Source organism: Pleurodeles waltl, chromosome 1_1, assembly GCF_031143425.1.
Source record: "Pleurodeles waltl isolate 20211129_DDA chromosome 1_1, aPleWal1.hap1.20221129, whole genome shotgun sequence".
Classification (NCBI taxonomy): Eukaryota; Metazoa; Chordata; class Amphibia; order Caudata; family Salamandridae; genus Pleurodeles; species Pleurodeles waltl.
The window spans coordinates 664945872-664968960 of NC_090436.1; the positions used below are offsets into that span (position 1 = coordinate 664945872).

At 44.0% G+C, this 23089-nt stretch overlaps 1 protein-coding gene across 2 annotated transcripts in view; it reads right to left on the reverse strand.

Annotated features, from left to right (window-relative positions):
• The window catches only part of SNX2 (sorting nexin 2), a 298179-nt gene that overhangs the window by 269914 nt on the left and 5176 nt on the right, over positions 1 to 23089 (reverse strand). The window lies entirely within an intron of this gene.

The following is a 23089-nucleotide window of genomic DNA, read 5'->3' on the forward strand; positions in this document are numbered from 1 at the left end:
CCCCCCCCAAGCCTCACCTTGAACAGGTAAGGCTCACGTGCTCACGTGCTTCACTCGCTACAGTTCAGGGTAAGTATTACATTCCACTAATTTTATTACTGATAAACAAAATTGACATTTGTCTGTGTTGCTATATATTTATAAAATTACTATGAAACCAGAGTGATGTTAATTATTGACATGTCATTATGATAACGTCATGTGACCTTACTTTCTCTGAAGGTGCAGGGTCAAAGGTTAAGTGATGTCACCTCTTGTAATACCAATGATGTCAAAGGGGATGTGACATCACTCCTACTATCCCTGACATTTTGGTTAATCAACATCTGGGGGAATTGCTACTGACAGCCTGAGAGACACTAACCATTTTTGAAGGTAACGTTATGACTGCTTAACAAATGTGGTTTACTTCCACTTATGAGACGGGGAAATTCTTATTAAGATGACCTTGTTTCCCAAGCTACTACATCTTTGTTCACTTCCGATATAACCCTGCATTTTTTCCTAAAAAGCTCGGAGCCACAATCTCCACCTTCATCTGGAGCCATAAGAGACACAGATGTGCTCTCCTTTTTCAACTCTCTCGATTTGAAGAGTTTCCGCTCTCTCCTATCTGCCATTTTTTTTACTGGGTAGCATTAGCCACATGGCTATCTAAATTTGTGAAAGATATTTCTGCAGCATTTTTACGCCCCAGTATTTATCTCTCCACCCCTACTTTAGTTATTCTGTTTCTCCACTATGGAAAAGGCATCCTACAAGGTAATGTGTGCATTGGTCTTGGTCTAGCGATATATCTGCAGACACCTGAAGATTCAGAGGGTGCACAGATATCAACCATTAGGGAATACATGGATCTCATTTTCTGATGCCTTCACCTCATACAATATTTCGCAGCTTGAGATATATATATATATATATATATATATATATATATAAATCAAGAACCAGAAGATCATTTGCCGCACTGAGTTACTGTAAGGTCGCATTGGCAGCTACAAGCATATCACTGGAGATATTTAGTGAATCTTTAGCCATGGGCCTTATTGCTACATCTGTAAAGTTAGGTTACAGCTCTATTGTAATCAATTTGACCTCCATATTACATTAGCTAAATTAGTTACCAGAGCCCCGATACACCACCTTTGTGACCTAGATAGAAAGTATTGTCCATGACTGTTTGGATTCGTCATCGAAAGAATTATGGTGGGCACCTGTCAATAGGTGCAATATGAGGCTCAATCAATCATAATGGATATCTCTTCTAGAGTTAATTCTAGATTTGTGTTCCTTACTTGTTTTGATTGCATATTTACACTTAGGCCAGCACTGAAATGATTATGCAAATTCTGATGTACTTATGTTAATCATGACATACAAGAGTGGGTTTAAGAAGTTCTTGACATTCATGCATTTGAGAATCAGATTATTTATATTAAAAAAAAATACTGCGCTGACAGCTGTGTGAAAGCTGCAAAGACCCCACCTAGAAGGCTAACCCTATAGACCCTTCAGTTAATGTTCCTGTGACCGGTGAAGACCTTTGAAGAGAAAACCTAGGAGACACAACGTTTGATCCTATTGCTTTTGGAACTGGGATACAGACTAGAAGAGCATCTTTAATTGAGAGGAATATGGGAAAGGGAACAATCACATTAGACTAGTATATGCAAATAGGAATCTTCGGTCCTTTCTTCTTTATGCTTTTTTACTCACATTGGTCTAAGCAATTTCATGGATCTTACAAAATGAAAAGATGTGTATGTGTTATTTGCCCTAATAAATAAAAAGGACACCTCAACAACACAGCTTCCCAAACAATTCTTTGTTGTCTATATGTGTAAAGAATCATCTTTTTCTACTTTCTTTTCCAGCTTTGGCAAAGCCAATATATCTGGTTTTAAATTGATATACAGCGTTTGTACAGGTCTGTGTTTGGAGGAGTTAGCTCATTAAAGCCAGGACTAGGACAGATTTCTTATTCCAAATTTTTCTTTCTCACCCAGATTACATGTGAAGCATAATATTTCATTTTCTGAATTTCAGAAATACAAATATGGGGTTGTTTCGGCTTTTTGAGACTCTGGTCTCCAACGATTTTCAATTTTGCCTTTGTTTTGGTAGTATTTTCATGTACAGTTTTGTTGTTAATAATTAATGCTTTTTGAAAATCAGCACCTTTCACGTGGCAGCCACTATAGTGCTAAAAAGATAGGAGTGACATATTCAGTGTTCACTGTATGGACATATTTATGACTGCATTCGATAGGGGCAGCATACTTGATTTTCCTAAAACACAGAGTAAAAGTTGTCATACACAGAGTTATCATAATTTAAACTTATGAGAACTAGGGACTAAATGGCAATCATGTTCAGCAAGGCATTTTATGTATTGAATGGTGCATAGTCCTCATTCTGCATGTTTTGTGAGATTCTACAGCAAGTTTGCCATCCGAGAAATCCTGGTGGTTTTGCGTTCTCTGAATGGTGAGTAAGTCTATATTCAATCTTGCAGCACAACTCTTGAAGATTAGGGAATCAAAGATCAGACGATGCCATGAACCACTAAAACAAGAGTGTTTCTGATATTTCTAGTCTTTCAGATTCTGGGCAGTCTCCTTGGTGGTCGTATTTCCAATAGGCCCATTGTGACCTTTTACTCTTTCTACTCAAAAACTTAAAGTATACAGTTCATATGCTTTAGAAAAATAGTTGCATATGCATCTAAAACTTGATCAGGATTTGTGATGCACCTTGTTTTAAAAGCAGAGTTCTCATCAACCTCTGCAAAAGTCTCTCCAGGTAAAGTTCAGTATGAGAAACCACCATCACAAATCCAGCTAAGGTCTCGAGGAGGAGAGCCGAGGCAGTGAGGGGGGGAGAAAGGAAGCGAGAGAAAGATATAAAGACTGAGATATAGAGAGATAAAAAGAGATATTGGGAGAGAGAGATGTAGAGAAATAGATGGATGGAGATCAAGAGAGAGATAGCTACATGACAACAGAGAGAGAGAGACAGCGAGAGAGAGAGAGAGAGAGCGAGAGAGAAAGAGACAAGCTGTAACCGGTATTTTGGCAGAATGGCTCTCAATAGCCAAGTTAGCCTAGTGTCACTAGTATTATCACAACACTGTTATGCACAGTGAGCATTCATTATTTAGATGCATTATTAAATCACTGGGATCACTAATCCTATGCCCCACTGGATCTTCCTTCACCAGGGCAGTGTTTACATCAAGCAACAGTTTTGATTAGTGTAAAACAAAAGAACGTTTATTGAGAATTTTCAGCATTTGCCATAGTAAACCAAATGCCACTGATGCAACAGTTTCTAAGAAACTGTATGTTTAGCCTAATTAGTTTGTTAGCATTGCACCTGGCATATTCAAATGCCCATTTTAAATAGACTGCCATTGTTGTCTGTTTATCTTCACTACTCACATCTGCAGTAATAGGAGAGATCCAGCTATAAGAGGTTTAGGTTTGCTTTAACTAATCAGGTAAAGTCAGCAGTAAACACATAGATTAATAAACAAATACCTGCAACTGACCTTCATACAAAAAGGGGACTTGTCCTGGTAACATGTAATAACGCTTAATAATCCATTCCTGTTTTTGCAGAAATTTTGTAAGCATGACATAAAATTACTTTCCAACAACAAGTACCATTTTGAGCACCAGGAGGGTTCCCTTTTGCTCTTCTGTTAAAACTTCAACCAATGCCAGTGAGATTGAGACAGTTACCTGAAACTAGAGAAAACATTAACTAGCAATCGCATACCTTTGGCAATGCAGAACCATTATAGCAGGTCATAAAGTGGACTGAGCCAAGCCAAAAAGCAGCTTGTATGCAAGAAAATAGTCTCTGCCCTCGTAAGGAACTTTCTGATTATATCCAGGGGTGGTCAAAACGAGGTGTGCACCCCTAGATATATTCAAGATTTGTGGATCATAGCTAATAACACTAACAGAAATATGACATTTCATTTGAGCGATCTTGATCCAATTAAGAATTTTCCTGTAATGGACAAAACTTTGAGGCCATCGTTTCAAATATGAAACCTGAGGTATTTTTAATTTGCATCTTAAAAATTCAATTCGAAAAACTGTAGGCCTTACAGAAACGTCTCTCAGGGTAAAAAACACAAGCTGCTCCTCATGTAAAGGAATTGATCTGGGGATTTACCTCAACCGTAGTTTTTAGGCGTTTCCTACATGAGCATGCGCTAGCGCATGCACACTCGCTTGCAGGACTTTTGTGTTGCATAACAGGCTTGAAGCCCGCCGACTGCTTACCATTGGTTGGCATCATAGTCACTCGTTTCCTGCCTTCGAATTGGGCATAGCTTTCCAGAGGTCACATCCTTTTCTTTCCGTGGTGCAAGGACTAAGCAACGATGGACCAAGCACAGACTGATTTAGTTTTTTTCTAATACAGACTTCTTGCATTTTCCTCACCTTAAAATCATCAGACTGGGGGCGTGGCCACATCAATGACCGTAACGGCAGCTCAGCTGTGAAGCGCCGCAGGCGACTCCCATGGAAATACAGGGAATGGATAGACTCAGCCTGTGCTGACGGCAGAAGATGCAGCCCTACAACGCCTGAAGGTAGGGAAGCGGGCAGGAAAGCTGCAGCGATTCCAATGAGTGACCTCTAGTTGCCTGCCCGCGCTCAGCCTGCACGCTTCGGCGGCCCCAAGGTGACAGGTGACTTAGGTGAGCCTGAGGCGTGCGGACGATCAGTGCCACCCTGTCTCTGGTGCTGCCCGAGACCACGAGTTGTGGGTGCACTTCCCCTCCCCTGTCCACTGGCAGCTAGTATTCCCCATCCTGCAAACCTGCGATGGGAAGACGCCGGACAAATCAACTGTGTCACGGCCTGAAGGAGTATGATTCCCCCTGCCGCGTGCTTCTTGTTGGTGCACAACCTACAACACATATTCCGGCTTCCTGCCTGTGGCAAAACACCGAGCTGGCACTACGCAGCACACAGGGTAGGTGACAGTGTCTTCTCTATTACGCGGCAGCTGGGCCCCGGGGAGTTTTATACGTATTTCGACTTTGCGTGTCCTTTGGACACTGGGCTGCCCCGCACCTTCAGCACTCCAACTCCTGCTGGCACAAACAGACCAAGCCACTATTCATCCTGGACGAGACTGTTTTCTACTTAGACACAGCTCCATAATATAGATGACCCACTGAATTGTGCCACAGCCGACTCCACAGGCCACCTACACAGGACAATTCCTGTACTCTCCTATTGCGTTGCTTGGCTTGGATTGGGAGATAGTTGATGGGTCGGAGGTCCTAAGTCATTTCAGCGCTATATACCTCTTTATACTAGCGTAGTGCCTACTCTGACATCCCACATTAATCCGCAGTGGCACCAACTGGACCGTGCTTCAAGAGGGGGAATGGTGCTCTACACCTTGATGCAGAAATGGTGCGAGGGGACCCCAAACAGCAAAAGCTTCCCTTTGACAAACCCACGTCACCAGAAGCGACCTACACGGTGCCACTGTCTGAATGGGATGCCACTGGCTGCTCGATGCGGCCGAAGATAGTGGGTGCGGACAACATCATGGCAGAGCTCCAGGCAGGTTTCAGCGCCACTGACGCTCGTTCAATACGTTAGCCACCAGACTGGATGGTATGGGAGAGTATCTTGACAAACAACAGACCAGACTGGAAGATGCTGAGGAACACATTTCAGGACTGGAAGACAGGACCACGAAAAAGAGGCTGGAAAAAGTAGAAGCCAGACTGGGGACAGTAGCTATTAAGAACACGGATGTGGAAGCAAGAGGCCCCAGAAACAACCTGCATATCACTGAAAATGCATAAACAACAAAAACTGGCCAAATGGACCTCTTTTTGAATGGCCTGCTTGCGGACCTCCTGGGTAGTCATAATTTCACCTCAATGTTCATGGTGGAGAGCGCGCACCACTCCCTAGGACCGTGACCCGCACCTGGGCCCTAGGACGACCCATCATCAAACGGTTGCTCAATTACATAGACCGCTACACTGCGCTCCACCTCGCCAGGGAGAAGGGGCCCCTGAAATACCAAGGCATGGTCATCTGTATATTCCCAGACTATACTTCTGCTGTCCAGGAGAAAATTCATGGATGCAAAACTTGCCCTCCAAAAAAATGGGCCTCCGCTATGGCATGCTCTATCCACCCATGCTGCGGGTTGATGAAAGGCAAGCCATGGTATTTTGACAATTCTGATGACGCCTTAAAACCTTCTGCAAACAATACACCAAGCATTGCACTGTATCCCAGAGCTCGACACCTGAACACAAAGCTCCTGATGCATGGACCTTTTACCTTCAGACTGATATTTTTGCCCATAACTGCAGGATTGCACTCTACGATTTTCAGGCATGGTCTTCTGGATCACAAGAGCCCTATCTCCGAATGCTGTTCAGACTACGCCAATCATGGTTGTTTGATGTTCGATCATTCCCATTCCAGTATGCTATTGTTAATCTTTCTTGTTCAGCGGGGTGCTTTGCCTTTGCGTTTGTCACGCCCACATGGTTGATACCAAAGACAATATTATTAAGTTGGGGATGTTATTTTGTTGGGGTTAATGGAATTCACCTAGCAGTTTTTTGCCGGGTGTAGGTGGGAGGCATTTTTTCCCTTTTGACTGTGTTTAATATTCGAATGCCTACATAATACTGCAATGCTTTCTATTTTTATTGTTTTGCCAACTGACATGCCACAACATACTATATCAATGACGGACACCACACACACGAGAAGGCGGGCGGCAGACATGACCTTCATGTCTTGGAACGTGCGTGGCCTTAATAACCCTCATAGGGGTAAACAATACCTGACTAGGCATAACACGCAGGTTTCTTACCCGTCGGCACCACACAATCCTTTGCATCCACATGGGGCCTGCACCGCTACTATGCCTTCTACAGTGCGTATTCTTGGGGGTATGCATCCTGATACATAAGAGTCTTCCCTTTATTTGCTCCTCCTCCTATTCAGATGGGGAGGGCAGAGTTATTATTGTCGCAAGGAACACTTGCAGGTCTCACAGTACTGGTAAGTAATGTTTATGTATCAAATATTGACTCGTCAGACTTCTTCCATGCTTTAAAATCCTTTGAGGCTGATCACGAGACGTGCAATCCCACCTGGACCACTTTGAGGCTGATCACATGACACGTGGCACCTCCACAACACTGATGCAAGGCCTTCCCTTTCCATTTAGCGCCCCATGCATCAGTACACGCATCCACTCCTAGCTTCTAACTATCCCAACTACCCAATGGATCACCTCCATCAAGCTCCTCCCTCGCAAGCTATGCGATCATTTCCCGGTACTGCTCACACTTAGTGTTTCTGTACAGGGGAGTGTCGTGAGATTGTGGCTTTCCCCAGACATGGCACTGCACGATGCGCTTTTCTGATCCAAACAGACGCCATAGTTGAATACTTCCGGATCAATGACGGCTCTGTGAGCACACGTGATTTTATGAGACGCATTTAAGATGTATGCTAGGGGCATTTGCATTTCCAAACATTCTGGGGTGCCGTGCGACATCAGGAGCAGTCTTCCGTGGGTGGAAGCACAGCTGACAGAGATTGATAGCATGCCTACAGAATCTGCCGCTGACTCCACCTCCACAAATGTAAACTATTTTTGGATCAATTCCACAACTTAAGGAAAGAGAAGCATGTCATGTGGGGAAATATGCTAAGAACTGTAGATATTGGGAGGGAGAGCGTACAGGACGCACGCTGGCCAGACTCCTCCCCCCATCTTACTCATCTGCGTACATACTGAAGCTTAGAAGGGAGGACAGTACACACGTCGTAGGTCCCACAGGAGTCCAGTCGGAATATTTCAAGTATTAGTCCTGTCTATAAGTGGCCCCATCAGCTTCATCCCATGAGGCGCTGCAGCAAGATCCTTTTCAGGCTGCAATGGTGTGGTTAACCACTGCCCAACAACAATTCCTCAGTAAGCCATTCACCACCGAGGAAATCATATAGTAGGCCATAGATGCTATGGAGGGTAAACGTGCCCTCGGACTAGATGGGTTCCCCAGGGTGTGTTATAAAGCGTATAAAGAGATATTGGCACAGCAACTTCTATCTTTGTATGCAGAGGCAGTCGAGACTGGAGTTCTCCCAGCAACATTGCAGGGGGCAGGGCCTGCTTGAGCGCGGCTCATATCGACACCTCTCTCTTCTAAATTTCAGTAACAAGCTCCTTGCCAAGCTGATAGCCATGTGACTCACTTCTCCTAGACCAAATTATTTCCCCAGCTCAGTCAGGCTTTTTAATGCACCATTCCACTTCTATTAAGCTCTGCACATTTTTTGTCAGTAATAAACAGAATATCTCCTACAACCCCAGCAGCCATAGTACTGTTAGATGTAGAAAAAGGTTTTGATTCCCTTGCATGGCCATTCCTATATGCCACTTTGCAAAAGCTCGGATTCCCGTGGGGATCCACGACTATAATTTCTGTAGTATACATGCAACCCTCAGCTACTACACGTCTTAATAGAACGCTTTCTCCATCCTTCCTCATCAAACAGGGAACCCGCCAGGGGTGCCCGCTTTCCCCTTTACTTTTTATCATAGCGATGGTCCCACAGGTGCTCCATATGCAGTAGAAACATATCCACAGAGGTTTACAACTGAATAGCAGTCCACTTCCTTATGCAGGGATATTTTATTGTTTATGTGCCACCCTGGAAATAACCTTAACCCCATTCTGGACGAAATAGTCGGCTTTGGCACATTCTTAGGTCTACACATAAATTGGGGAAAATCGGGACTCTTCCCACTCACTGATTCCACTACCCCACCCCGGTCGGATTATACTTTAAAATGGTGTAGCGAATTGTCGAAATATCTCGCCATTCATATTCATAGAGATAAAGAGCAGATTAGGCGGCTCAACTATGGGCCTTCTATCGAGAGACTGATGGTGCAAGTGTAACACTGGGTGAAGCTCCCACTGTTTATGGCGGGCTGAACTTCTCTCATAAAAATGATAGTGCTTCCAGTTTCTTTATCTTTTTTAAAAAATCTTCCTATCCCACTCATTAACCATTTTTTCAACACCCTCTGTTTACTGATTCGGCTCGTGTTGGGTGGTGGGGGGAGGGGTGGGGGAGGGGTAGAGGGGGGGGGGGGGGGGGAACAGGCTCTCCCACATTTGGTGGGAAGTTCTCACGCTCCCATATGAAGGCAGAGGCTTCGGAGTGCCCCTTATGAAACTCTATTTTCTAGCAGCACAATGTCACTTCTCCTACCACTGGTTTCATTCCTACACACACATCCCTCATGCAATCCCACAACGTGACCTCGCTGCCCCAGTACCTTTACGTACTCTCCTACCCCGGGGCGTCCCCTTGGACCCCAGAGACGTTTAAACGTTATCCACTACAAGCTGGGCATGGCGTAAACTTGCACACATGCTACACTGTGAAACACTTTACTGTCCCACCTTGACGTTGCCTAATAACCCATACTTTCCCATCATGCAGGAAGCATTAGTTCAGCGCACGCTACAAACATTTAACATTCACACATTGGGTGATGTCTTCCCAAATAACCATGTTTTCTCATGTACTGAAGATACATGCTTTGCTGAAGCCACCCACCTGAGCATTTTATGCTATGTCACTTACAAAGCAATTTAAGTGCTCGCTTTCCTTCCTACTCGCTGACCCCTGCTGACTTCTCCCCTCTCGTGCTAGTTATTACAGCAGACTTCGGGGTACATCTTGTTTCCAAAATCTACTGAGCGGGTATTACTGCTCTACCTGTTTCTGATGTGAAGCTTAGGGAGGCTTGGGAATCGGGCCTGGGTCGGCCCCTATCTGAGAGCATATGGTCCGCTTGTTGCGCCCAGACCTGTTCTGTGTCCTTTAACCACAAACAAACTGTTACACTTTCATTTTTTGCGCAGAGCAAAAGTAACACCCAGTGCTTTAGCATGAATGGACCCCTCCAGATCCTCTGCCTGCTTCAGATGCCATGCACCACATGCTGACTTCCCGCATATGACATGGACAGGCCACCCCAATAGTCATTATTGGTGCAGTGTGTTTGGCCAGTCGTCACAAATGCTGGGTAGGACTCCTGACCAATTGATGGCTCTATTATGGTATATGGGTGACATTCCTAAAAACATGAGATGCTACGCCGCTATCGCACTCTCACTTGCCAAAAGAGAAATTGCGCTCCTTTAGGGAACAAAGTATGTGCCTACCACTAAGCGTTGGCTCACAAGCCTAATTTATTGTGACAACACTAGCGAGATATATGCACCTCTCCAGCCGCCAGCATCTAAACAGACGGATATCTGACAACCGCTTAGAAAGTATCTGCGCACCCTTGACGCCACTCCACCCACCTCTCAACACCACTCAGCCACGTTTTGACGTCTGTTTCTATGTTCATACATTTCTGATGCACCTACGTGTCTCTGAATGACCCATCAGGCCAGTGTCTGTTGTCCGTCTCTTTATTGATATGCCTTCATGATGATTATGCCCATCGTGTTTTACTTTTTGTGCACTGTACCTCAGCTTTCATTACATTGCTTGATCCCCTTCTTATGACACTCTATTGATTGTTTGCATTGATGTATGTCTCTTGAAAATGATAAAGTTTCTTTTAAAAAAAAGAAACATCAGACCGGATGTGGAAAATCTTGATCAGTACCTCTGCATGCCAGTAGTTGACATCAATTGGCTATGCATCAGAAGTGACGTATTGGTGCCCATATAGGCACAAATAGCACAGATATGGAGAGCAAACTCAGTCATTTTTTTACCATCTTTTTCAACCTTACACACATTTTTGTGCCATATCTCCAAATGTGCTGGGGACATGTTCCCTATGAAACCCACTGGGTTTAAACCTTGCGGAGAATGTCACAGGCTGATGTAGGTCTTATTCCCTCTCCGGTCGAGTCATGACTCCAGGGCCTCCGTCGAGTGCAAGTTGATGCACCCCAAGGTGAGTCATGAGTGGGCAAAGAAGCTCCCACAGACAATTATCTTTGCACTCTAAGACCACTTCCTCTGAGCCCGATAAGTCGAAGAAGCACAAGAAAAAGAAGTCAAATGGTTCTTCGGCTTCTCCATCCAAATGCTGCAGTCCAATTGAAAGCGTTGTACAATGGCATGCATGCCATCTTTGGACCACCGACTCTCTTTGGTGTTCCTTTGTGCCTCAAGGGACTGCGAGGTGCCCTAGCTGGGCTATTGTCAGTGAGTGTGCCGACACTAGCTGGGTCATGTGGCGCCCTCCGATCCTAACTAACGCCTCCAAAGGAGCCTTCTTCTATCCTGGTTTATTCCCTCCCAGTGCCGCCCCTGGAATTGCCAGTGCAGCTCGATGACGAGCCTATCTCCTCTCAAAGCCGGCACCACCCCAGTGCCATTCAACGTTGCTGTTGGTGCCGTCCAGGCCCTGCTAACCCCTGCCACTTGACAGTCCCTCCCTTCCTGAAGAACTGATCTAGAGGAAGGGTTTGGTCCTGTGGAGGAGGACCCTGATCCAGCAGTAAACTGGTACAAAGAGCTGGGTGATGATAGTGGTCTGAACACTTCTCCAGGTTTTGGCATGTTTTCCTCTACGCGACCAGGCTCTGAGGAAAGCACATCCTTTGCCACCATGAGTCGCAGGGCAGCATACCCAATTGGCATATTTAATTTACTTGTAAGTCCCTAGTAAAGTGCACTACATGTGCCCAGGGCCTGTAAATTAAATGCTACTGGTGGGCCTGCAGCACTGATTGAGCCACGCACATAAGTAGCCCCTTAAGCATGTCTCAGGCCTGTCATCGCTAGGCCTGTGTGCGCAGTTTCACTGCCACACCAACTTGGCACTTAAAACTACTTGCCAAGCCTTAAACTCCCCTTTTTCTACATATGAGTCACCCCTAAGGTATGCTCTAGGTAACCCGCAGCCCAATGTGCTATGTAGGTAAAAGGCAGGACATGTACTTACGTGTATTACATGACCTGGTAGTGAAAAACTCAAATTCGTTTTACACTACTGTGAGTCCTGCTCCTTTCATAGACTAGAATTAGAACTACACTCATATACTTTTAGTGGTAGATTCTGATCTGGAAGGAGTAGCCCTGTCATGTTTAGTATTACCAGAATGATAATACAAAATCCTGCTTACTGGATTGGAGTTGGATTTAATATTACTATTTTAGAAATGCAGTTTTTAGAAGTGAGCATTTCTCTGCACTTAACTGCCATCTGTGCCTTACAGCCCCATCTCCAATCCACGTTTTGTCTGTGCTGGTTGACAGCTACCCTTGTGCATTCTACCCAGACAGCCATAAACAAACACAGGGCCGTCAGTCACATCTGCATACTGACTGGGTCTCCCAGGGCAGTAAGGGTGGAGGGGCTCTGTCTTACATTTCAAAAACCAGTGGCCTGCCATGACACAAAGGGCTGATAACGCCCCACAGCGATCCTGGCAGACATGATTGTGCTGAAAGGGGAACTTGTGCAATTCAAAACCACTCTTTGAAGTTTCCCACACTTCAAAGGCATTTTGGATATATAAACTGAGTGTCTGACCCAATCAAATCAGCCTCTTCTGGATCTACCCCTGAACTCTGACATAGGAGCTGCCTGGCTGCCCAAATAACTCTTTTGGACTGCTTTACTGAGAAGGACTGCTGCCCTTCTGCCTGCTAGCCTCTGACTGTGCTGGAAGGACTCTGCCTTCCCTAAATGTTCTCTTCAAGGGCTTGGATTGTGCTTGCCTCCTGTTTTGAAGTCTCAGGGACGGCAAAGACTTCTTCTACTAGGTTTTAGGTAATTTTCCGACTTCAACGATGCCAGCAACGATGCTGCAGTCTGCTCCGTGGACACTGCTGCACGTAACGACCGCAGCCTGCAATGCAAGTCCCATGTTGCCACAACACCGGTGATGTCACACAGTATCATCAAGACCCTGTGAAGTCGACACATCACTTCTCGACTGACTGGATCCATCAAACCCGCTGGGTCACAAGGAACTGACACCTCGCCACCAACACTGCACCAGGTCCCCCTGCAACCAGATGGAACCAATGCCTCGTCTCCCCTGCCTCGCAGTACGGAACAGACGCCTCATCTCCCCGCACGCCGTAAGGGACTGACGCCTCACTGGCCCCAGCAACGCCTCATCTCCATGACTCCGTGCAATGTCAGTTTCCCAAGGTACTGTACCTGGGGGTCTGTGAGAGTCTGTGACCGGCACCTGTGGCGTAGGACTATTGCAAACGACTCCATCAACGATGCTGTGATAACCCCAGTTGGAACTATTGTGTTTCTAAGCACTTTAGTGGGATTTAATCTTTAAAAATTCATAACTTTGGTTGTGTACATTGGATTTATCGTTCAAACATTATTCTATTTAGATAAATATTATCTAATTTTCTAAACCTGTGTGTTACTGTATGATTTATTGCACAAATACTTTACATATTGCCTTCTATGTTAAACCTGACTGCTCAGTGCCAAGCTACCAGAGGGTGGGCACAGGATAATTTGGATTGTGTTGTGACTTACCCCAACTAGGATTGTGATCCCTACTTGGACAAGGGTGTATACCTATGCCAACTAGAGATGCCAATTTCTAACACCAGTCATTTCATTTACAGTTTTGCAGATCCCATAAAGGACACAGGACCCTGGCCTAGCGACCTGTCCAGTCTCTCATCTCTCCAGCATCCTCCAAGCCTCTTTGGTATACCCTCCATCCAGCACAGCCATTCAGTTGATGGTAGGACCACCTGCCCCAAAGGTCTGCAACTACTTCTGACAAGAGGGTGCTCCAGATTGTGCAATAGGGGTACGCCCACTTCCACCTTTGCCACCATCCCAAGAACGGTGATAAAGGATAATCTCTTCTTGCTCCATCAAGAAATACAGACTCTTTAGGACAAAGGAGCCATTAAGAAGGTGCATGTGCCAGAAGTAGGTCATGGTTGTTACTCCTACTACTTTCTGGTGCTGAATAATACTGGAGGACTTTGTCCTATTCCAGATCTGCAACTTCTCAACACCTTTCTGCAGAAAGAGAAATTCAAAATGCTAGCCCTGGAGATGGCAGTGGGTGTAGGATCTGCTGAATGCTCATATTCATACCCCCGTCCTGTGATTTCACAGGCGTTACCTGCAGTTCATGGTGGGCCACAGGCATTTTCAGTCCCCTCTATCCCCCTTCAGCCTCACCGGTGCCCTTAAGGTGCTTGTGAGTGTGATGGAGGTGTTTGCAGCTCATATTGTGAGGTTGTGGTTCCAGTTATCTCCTACCTAAACCACTGGCTGCTGAAGGCGGGCTCGCCCCAGGCAGTCGTAACCTACCTCCAAACTATGGAAATCCTTTTGAACTCGCTGGAGCTCACTACCAATATGCCAAAGTAACACATGACTCCTCCTCAGATGCTCCCTTTCATCAGAGCCATTCTAGATACAGAGCAGTTCCACACCTACCCTCATGAGCAGAGAGTCCATGATATTCGAGCTATCATCCCATTGTTTCAGCCTCAGTCCTGGATTTCTGCAAGACTGACCCTAAGGCAGATGGGTCTGATGACCTGCTGCATCCTGCTGGTAACTAGTACACTAGATGGAATATGCAGGCTCTCCAGAGGGATCTGAAGTCCTAGGGGGCACAGCACCAGAGGAACCTCTCTCCGACCTGGTCCAGATTTTGAACAGAACTGCAAAAAAATCTGCTGTGATGGCTTAAGAATGCGATTCGGTCAGCAGCAGATCCCTCTCTCTTCCCCACCAAGAGGTGACAATGGTGACGTATCCATCACTTCTCAGTTGGGGTGTCGATCTGGGAGATTTGATCACAGCGCTCTCTCTGGTCTACAGAGGAATCTCAGCTCCATATCAGTGTTCTGGAGCTGAGAGAGACCTGCTTGGCACTGAAAGTCTTCCATCCATCCATCAAAGGGAAGCTAACACGTGATCAAACAACATAACCGTCATGTGGTATTGGGAACAAACAAGGCTGTGTGTCCTCTACGCCTCCAAACTAAGCTGGAGCAGCAAGATATTTTTCTAGTGGTATAGCACCTGGCAGGTGCCTTGAATGAAAGGGTTAACAAACTCAGCCATCGATGCCTTGTGGCCCATGAATGATAACTACACCCGGAGGTGGAGCAAGGTCTACTCCAAGAATGAGAAGATCCTTGGCTTGATCTGTTCGCCACCACTGAGAACCGCAAGTTCATCACTTATGCCTACTGGGGTTTCCAAAGCAACTCTCTTGGAGACGTATTATGTTTAGAGTGGAACTTGGGACTCCTATGTGCCTTTACACTGATACAATTTCCACCCAAAGTTCTCATGAAGATAAGGACAGAATGGGCCTAAATTATCCAAGTTGCTCTGGACTGGCATGGATAATATAGTATTCCGAACTCCCAAGAATGAGCGTTGGTCCTCCAATCAGGCTGCCCCTTTGGGAGGATCTCCTGTTGCAACAGTAGGGTAGGGTCCGACACACGATCCTGCACACCATCGCCCTTCATGCATGGAGATTGAGTGGCAGCAGTTGAGGATTTTCGATCTTTCTCCCAAGTTATGTGATGTCATCCGGGAAGCCAGGCATCCCTCCACCAAAACGGTATATACCTGTCCTTGAGTTACGTTTTGGGCTGGTGCTCTCCACGTCATGTGGACACCCTCTCTGCACCACTGTTGGAGGTGCTGCCGTTTGTTCTGCCTTTAGCCCAGCAAGGCCTTGCCCTGAGCAATGTTAAAGGATGTCATTCATTTCGGCTTTCCTGCCATTGCCGGATCAACCTTCCCTATTTGAGTCACCTGTTGTGACATGTTTCATGAAAGATTCACAGGATTTTTCCCTCCTACCCACTTTGCAGGAACCCAATGGGACTTCACTTTGGTCCTTGCATTTCTGCTGTGGTCTCCCTTTGAGCCATTACTAGCTGTCTGTGTCACTTGACTCTCAAAATGGTCTTCCTAGTAGACATTACATCACCTAGGTGGTTCAACAAGCTTCAAGTTGTGTCAGTTCAACCTCCTTACGCGAGCTTTTTCCCCTGACAAACTGGTCCTTCAGACCGATGCCTTCTTCCTGACAAGGGTTTTCCCTCGCTTCCATGTCAGCAAGAGTATCACTCTGCCTACCTTTTTTGCCAAGCCTTATGCCTCTAAGGAAGAGAAGACACTCCATCACCTAGACCTAGAAAGCTCTTTTGTTTTACATTGTTCGCACCAAAGACCATTGGTTGGACGATCAGCTCATCAAAGCTGTGCAGGAGCAGACCATATCTTGATGGACTGTACTATGCATAAAGATCTGCTGCGCAATAGGTAGTTTGCAGGCCCATTCCTCCAGTGCCAAGGCCACTACTACTGCATTGGCAAGCAGAGAACCTGTCATGGACATCTGCCAAGCCACTACATGGATGTCACTCCACACGCTTACGAAGCATTACTGCTTAAACAGTCAGTTCATCACAAACGGTCATTTGCCCACTCACCTTTCAGGACTTTTTGGTTTAAGCCAGTTTGCAGACCCACCTCCAAGGAGGTATGCTCCATCCCAGTTTCTTCTCCCTCCACCTAGACTTGTCCCTGGCCCTCCCCTACAACTCCCCCAGTCACCTCTGTGCCTGCTCCACCCGCCCCCTCGGAACAGACAGAAGGAAAAAAAGCACTATGACCAAGCCAACAGCGGCCGCTTCATAGCCCTTTTTTATTTTTTTTTATTTAATATTCTTCTCTCCACCAACCACCTGCCGTTCATTCATCACCCTCACCTGTCTTCCCGTTCTCTATCCCCACTCTACCGCCAAAGCTAATAGCTCGCCCAGAGGTGAGACCTAATGGTTTTGCCACTGTTTGCTGTTAACTCCTATACGTAATCAGTGGCTAGAGCTCAAAGAAACGTCTCCAAGCAGAGCAAAGCTGTACATTCCCCTTGCCCTTAAAAAAACAAAAACAAAAAAAAAAAAAAAAAAATCAACACCTAATAACCAAACTGGCGACTTCTTTGCTCTCTAATGCTGGACCAGTTCCTGTGAGGATAACGGCACGTTCTCCCAGTTAATTACAGTGGGATCCCAGACCCAGAAGAAAGTTTCAGCAAGACTAAACGAAAAGTAACTTTTTGAAATTCTGCTTTTAAATACATCACAATTTCCAAATAGAATCTAAACTGTAACCACTTGTGGATTATATATATATATAAATAAATATAATTTACTGTAAAAAAAAACTGAGTTTACAGGGGTGTTATATTTAGGAAATAGAATTTAAAACACTTTAGAGATTCACTAAAACAAACAATGGTTACAGGGACGTTATAGTTAAGTTCAGAATTTACAGACACAAAACCATAGGAATTTAGCAGTTATGGTTATGCTTATGTCAGGAAACTATAACTGTGCCCTTAGAGAACTATAACTCGCACCCCCACCATGCACAGTTTTCTCATCAATCTTATTGCAAATGTTGCAGTGATATTATCAATGATGTCATAGAAAGTGTCATCACTGAAGTAACATGTGGGGTAATTAGAAGTGCATAGTGAGGGTGCAATGGAAAATGTTTGCCATTTGCAAATCTCCTGGAAGCACAGCTCAGCTCTTCACAGAGATTTATTAACATGAAACAGCACACTAACAGAAAAGACAAGCTAAAAAAAGTTCGACATTTTAACAGCCACTGACGAAAATGCAAGGGAGTTATAGGACCAACAAGATTTAAGGAGATACCAGTTTGGAGCAATGTGTTACATCCAATAAGACTGGCATACAGCTGATTGTCACAGCCACTCCACATTACTGCCTCCTGGAATCATTTAAAAAAACATTAACTTTTTGGGTTAGAGAATTTGTTGCATCATGATATTTAGCTGCTGAGACTGCTTAAGACTAGTGGGAAAGTGGAGTCCTCCGGAGCGATGCTGCTCAGAGGGGTCACAAATGACAAACCGAGGGCTCAGCAATGATCCTAGTGGAGCACAATACAGGGCGAAGAAAAATACAATGTAACTCAAAGCCAAGGGTCTCCAACCTTTTTCTGTAATGAGAGCTACTTACGTTCGATTAAACTCATTGAGAGTTACTAACATTATTAGTATTGTAATATAATCCACATTCAACAAGATTACATTACTGGCCAGCATATGCAAGGTTACTTCGAGCAATCATCTCAGTGCAGTAGGCATGGTTGCCAGTAGTAATATAAAAAAGACTCAATATGGAATGCCTCAATCTGGGTAGTAAATAACACCCATTGCTGCAAATGACTCTGGTACCAGTGTAACAACATTTGTAAAAAATCTTCCCAATACCACATAATTTATCACGCAAATATATGATTAAAATACATTTTGGAAATTCAGCATTTTTTTAATTTTCTGAAAATGAACTCATTTTCATTTGAATACATACTCTCATTGTTTGTAAACGTATACTAAACTTCGAATTTAGACGACTGAGCTGCACATAGAAGATCCACTTCCAGGTAAGATGAGAATTACCAGTAGCTCATGAGCTACTCGATCGAGAAGCCTGCTCAAAGCCAATGATATAATGCAGACACATTCTAGCTCAGCCTTACTGTCTACATTTAATAAAACGTATTATAAATCATATCACATACTCGGCAGTCCATCCTGTATAATAATGCTCAAAGTTATTCCCATCCCACTTAATTAAGACATCTAGCAAGTTTTGGGTAGTAGTGCATAAGTCCAAGGGAATCATTAGCTAAGTAAATGGTCTATGTTCAGATACTTCGCTAAGGTAATTATCGGTGGTGGTTGACGTTATGCTGCTCCCGCACCACACCCTAATGAGCCAGCCACCATTTTGACATATCCTTGTAGTTGGTGCAACTGTTCAATAACTTACCCAACTTGGCAATGTCACATTTTAACCTTAAGGAGGCTATGGTGCTTCTCCCATTGGTCTCATGCCTTATTTCCACAGAGGTTAAATATTTCCTCTTGCGGAACACTGGGAAGTCTGCGAAAGTCCACCTGGTGTATGCAAATAGACCCTTCACAATCCAAAGCACTATTTGTAATACAATCCACAATCCAAAGCACTATTTGAACATAAACCCAAAACACTCCAGGAGAAAACCCATCAATGGTGATACTCCGTATATAAGCTCCACTTGCCATTTCCATGTGCTGTATCTACTGGTACCAACTCAAGGCAAGTCAATTAGAGAAGATAGCCTTATGTTCTGAGTTCAGGAGTGTCTCAATGGCATGCAAGTACTTGGAGAAAAAACAAACATCATGTCTCACTATAAGGCTAGAGTGCCATTTTGTTTTGCATTTTTGTGATGATTGTTGAGCATTTGTCTTCTCTCAAAAGTAGAGATGTTTATTACTACATTCAGAGTGTGTAAGTGCTTCCTTAACTCTGTGTGGTGCATAATCAAGGTGGTCTACAGCTTTAGGCAGCAGTGTATGATGAAAGAGGACCGAAATGGAAATTGCATGATAAGAGTCCTAATATCTTCTGTCACACTCCATTTGCCCAAGATTGCTTGATTGCTTCATCATATGATCACTGCTCAGTATGCAAAGGTTTGTGTGAAACGCGGTTAATCTTACACCACCCACAAAAAGGAGGAGTTTTCTACTTTAATAAGTTAAAGATGCTTTTACTTTTAATGTTTATTACCTGAGCTCCTGCCTGTCTCAAAGAATGGGTCACTAATTTGGGAAGGCCTGAAATGAGAACGCATAGGACTCTGTGTAATGAAGATCACCAGTAAGCACATTGGCCATTTCTTGTCTGTGACAAGCCTGCAGCAAAGTCACATTACAGATGTATAGTGTAAGCCAGTAAAAATGTACTATTTCTTGCAATAATTTGAAGGTGATGTTTTTTAACACTGTGTCTGGCATGGAGCTGGGTGCTAAACAGCTGTAAGTCCAGTATGTAGGAAGAGTAGAGCAGTATGATGCTAGTATACTGAGGGATATAATTGTTGTTTAAAAAGTCCAAACTTTGAATTTCTTACATCAGGGTCTTCAATAATCCAAAACTGATGGTGTGTTTTTAACATGTTTAAGCAAACTGAATGAACTTCCACTTGTACTGAAAACAGGATCTTGCATTTTGTCCTGCAGAAATAAATAATTATAAAATCACAAACTACAGCACCAAAAAACTGTGTGTTTACTTCACTTATCCATCAAAAGATGTCAATGTTTCTCCAGGAATATTATACTTTTTAACTACTCATGTCGGTCCCTTTGTTTAACTTTCATGTAACATTAACTTTGCCAAAACAAATCTTGGAGATGTCTTATATATTCTTAGTGTGTGTATTGTGCATGGCAAGCAAGTCATCACACCGGGTGCTTACTCAACATACACGGAGAACAATCCTTAAATGAAAAACAGGCTAAGATTAGGGAGACCGGCAAATCATTATCTCGGGCGAAAGCAAATGATTGTCTCAACTACCTTCTGTTAAAAGAAGTAAATAAAAGACTAAAACCAAATCCTAAGGTAGGAACAAAATAAAGTGTAACAAATAAAAGCTTCGAAAACAGCAGAACTGTAGAGTATTCCAAAGTTCATGCCTCTAGAAATCTTGTATTGCAGTTGATAAATCCCTTCCTGCCAAATGAGTCTGTTTGTGCATTTGAACTGTGAGGTGTTGAATTTTATTCTGTGCAAGCATTTCTGCTGAATTTGCCCCCATGAGTTTGGAGCAAGTCAGCAAATCTGAATGTTCAGATTTCAGAAATAAACACTTTTAAACGCCTAGATGTTTTTTTAATTAGTTGTGGGCCTTCATTGCATGGGGGCGGATGAAGACGTGTGGTTTCTGAAATTGCTTTCAACACTTTATAGTGTTTTGTCGTGAGAAAAGGCAACTTTATGATCTAGTATTAAGCTGATCGTGGAACCCAGAGACCTGGGTTTTACTACCAATTTTGTCTTTTCACCAGAATATTGTATAGTACTCCTCGTGTGTCAAAATGTAATATGTGAATTTGTTTTTGAAAAAAAAGAAAAAATAGGAAAGTGTGCCTTGTTAGTATCATTCCAGTTAAATACGTCCACCTTAACCATTCACTGGTTTCTGTATTACTTGGCAAACTAAGTTACCTTCCTAATTGATCTATGTACAGCAAAGTTTGAGATCCTTCGACTGCAATTAAAATATTATCTATAGAGTACTGTACTGTTCCTTGGATGTCTATTTATGCAATATGGAACACCGAAAATATACACACTAAATGTTGTGTGTAGTGCAATATCAAGATCTGCTATAATAGGGATAGGCAATGTGAACATAGTTTCAACAGGTAGGTATCTAGCCTTTTAAATACAAACGGCTGAACTAATCACCAAGAAACACTGTTTCGAAACATCAGTTGTCATTAATGTTAAATATTTTTTTTTAAAGCCACAACAATACTGAATGGCAGAAGACTCAAACGCAAGTTCAGTTTTTTTCACCAATACATCATTCCTAGTTCAACAAATATCTTGATTAACCTCAGAAAAGTGTAATTGCATACAGCACATGCACAAAACAATGTAATGTAGCATATTCTTGAAACTTTTTTTTGGCAGTAACATTACCAAAATCTACTAAGGGTGGGGAGGAAAGAATTTGTCAAAAAAATGGAGGAGAAACGCTGACAGTTAAACATTTGTTTTATACACCTACGCATATAAAAATTGCAACGTTCCCTTCAGTACTGCTTTGACGAGGAGTGCACAGTTAATGTAATTGTGTGTCAATGCTGAAAGAAAAAAATAATAAAAAAACAACAAAACAGCTGACTCAATATTTGCTTGGAGAAATGAACTTGTTTTCAAATTATCCTGCAGACGGGCAGCAAGGAAAAATCTCCACATGAGTGAACATTTACCAAGTGTAACTTGAACAACATTAACGTTCTGAATTGCTAAAGCACAGAGCCTCAACACCTTGCAGAAGACCAAACATTGATACTGCTACGTAATCAATTCATTAGAAAATCTGCATTTTTTTTTTTTTTAACTCTAAAACGTAATATATCCTTTTCAGTCAACAAGTGCAGAGAGTTACTAAGGGTGTAACAGGCATATGCGTATGCGCCCATTTTTTGTGCTCCGAAGCACTATGGTATTACAGGAGGGTCCGCAGATGATTGTGAATCCCCCCCTTCAGTAATACTGATAGCGCTGGCACACATGTAACACTAGCACAATCATGAGAGGGTGTTCCCTCATTTTCATGGTGGCATGGCCTCATGGAAATGAGGGTAGCTTTTTGCCTCTGCTCCCGTGCTGTATTATAGTTGTGGGCGCAGACACAAACAGGCCCCTAGTAGATGCACTTACTGTACCTCAAAAAGATGGCACACTGTCAGAGTGCCTCCTGAAGGTAGCCCTCTAGAGGCCGCAAATAGAGTGCTATACACTCCCCCGGACATCCCCCTGCAGGTGCATGCAGTGACTTACTGCACCAGCCTACAGGGGGATTTCACTCTCTTCTTTAAAGTGCAGGCGGGAAGTCACTTGCACTTTTAAACACAGGGCAGCTCTGAAGCAGCTGCGCCATATTTTACTGAATGTGCTGCCCCCCCCCCCCCCCCCCCAAGGCAGCTCGAATTCACAGCTGCTCTGGGGCAGTGCATTCACTGTAGTAGGGCACACTGTCCCTGTTTGCATCTGGCACACCTGTTTAAAGGTGCGCTGTGGCACCACCGGCAGCAGTGCGCCCTTTCAATAATATGGCCCTGTGTACACAAACATATTTAGACAACACTTCTGCATCCTAACTATGGTAGATAAATGCGCTTGGTACATGTACGGGGGGGGACACTTTAGTTTGTTATACAGTACCTAAATCTTGAAAGCAGATCAAATGACAAAAGCCGTTTCGAACCAAGATTGTTATTATAACAGAAAGCAGACAAAAATGTCTACTAGTAGGAGCGTCTGTTTTTAGGACTGACCAAAACGACTGCAAGGGGAGCAATCGAGGCTGGCTAACTCCAATGCCTGCGTAAACTAGCACACCTTGACAGAGAGCTTTAATGCAAGGTTCCACCTACTCCCGA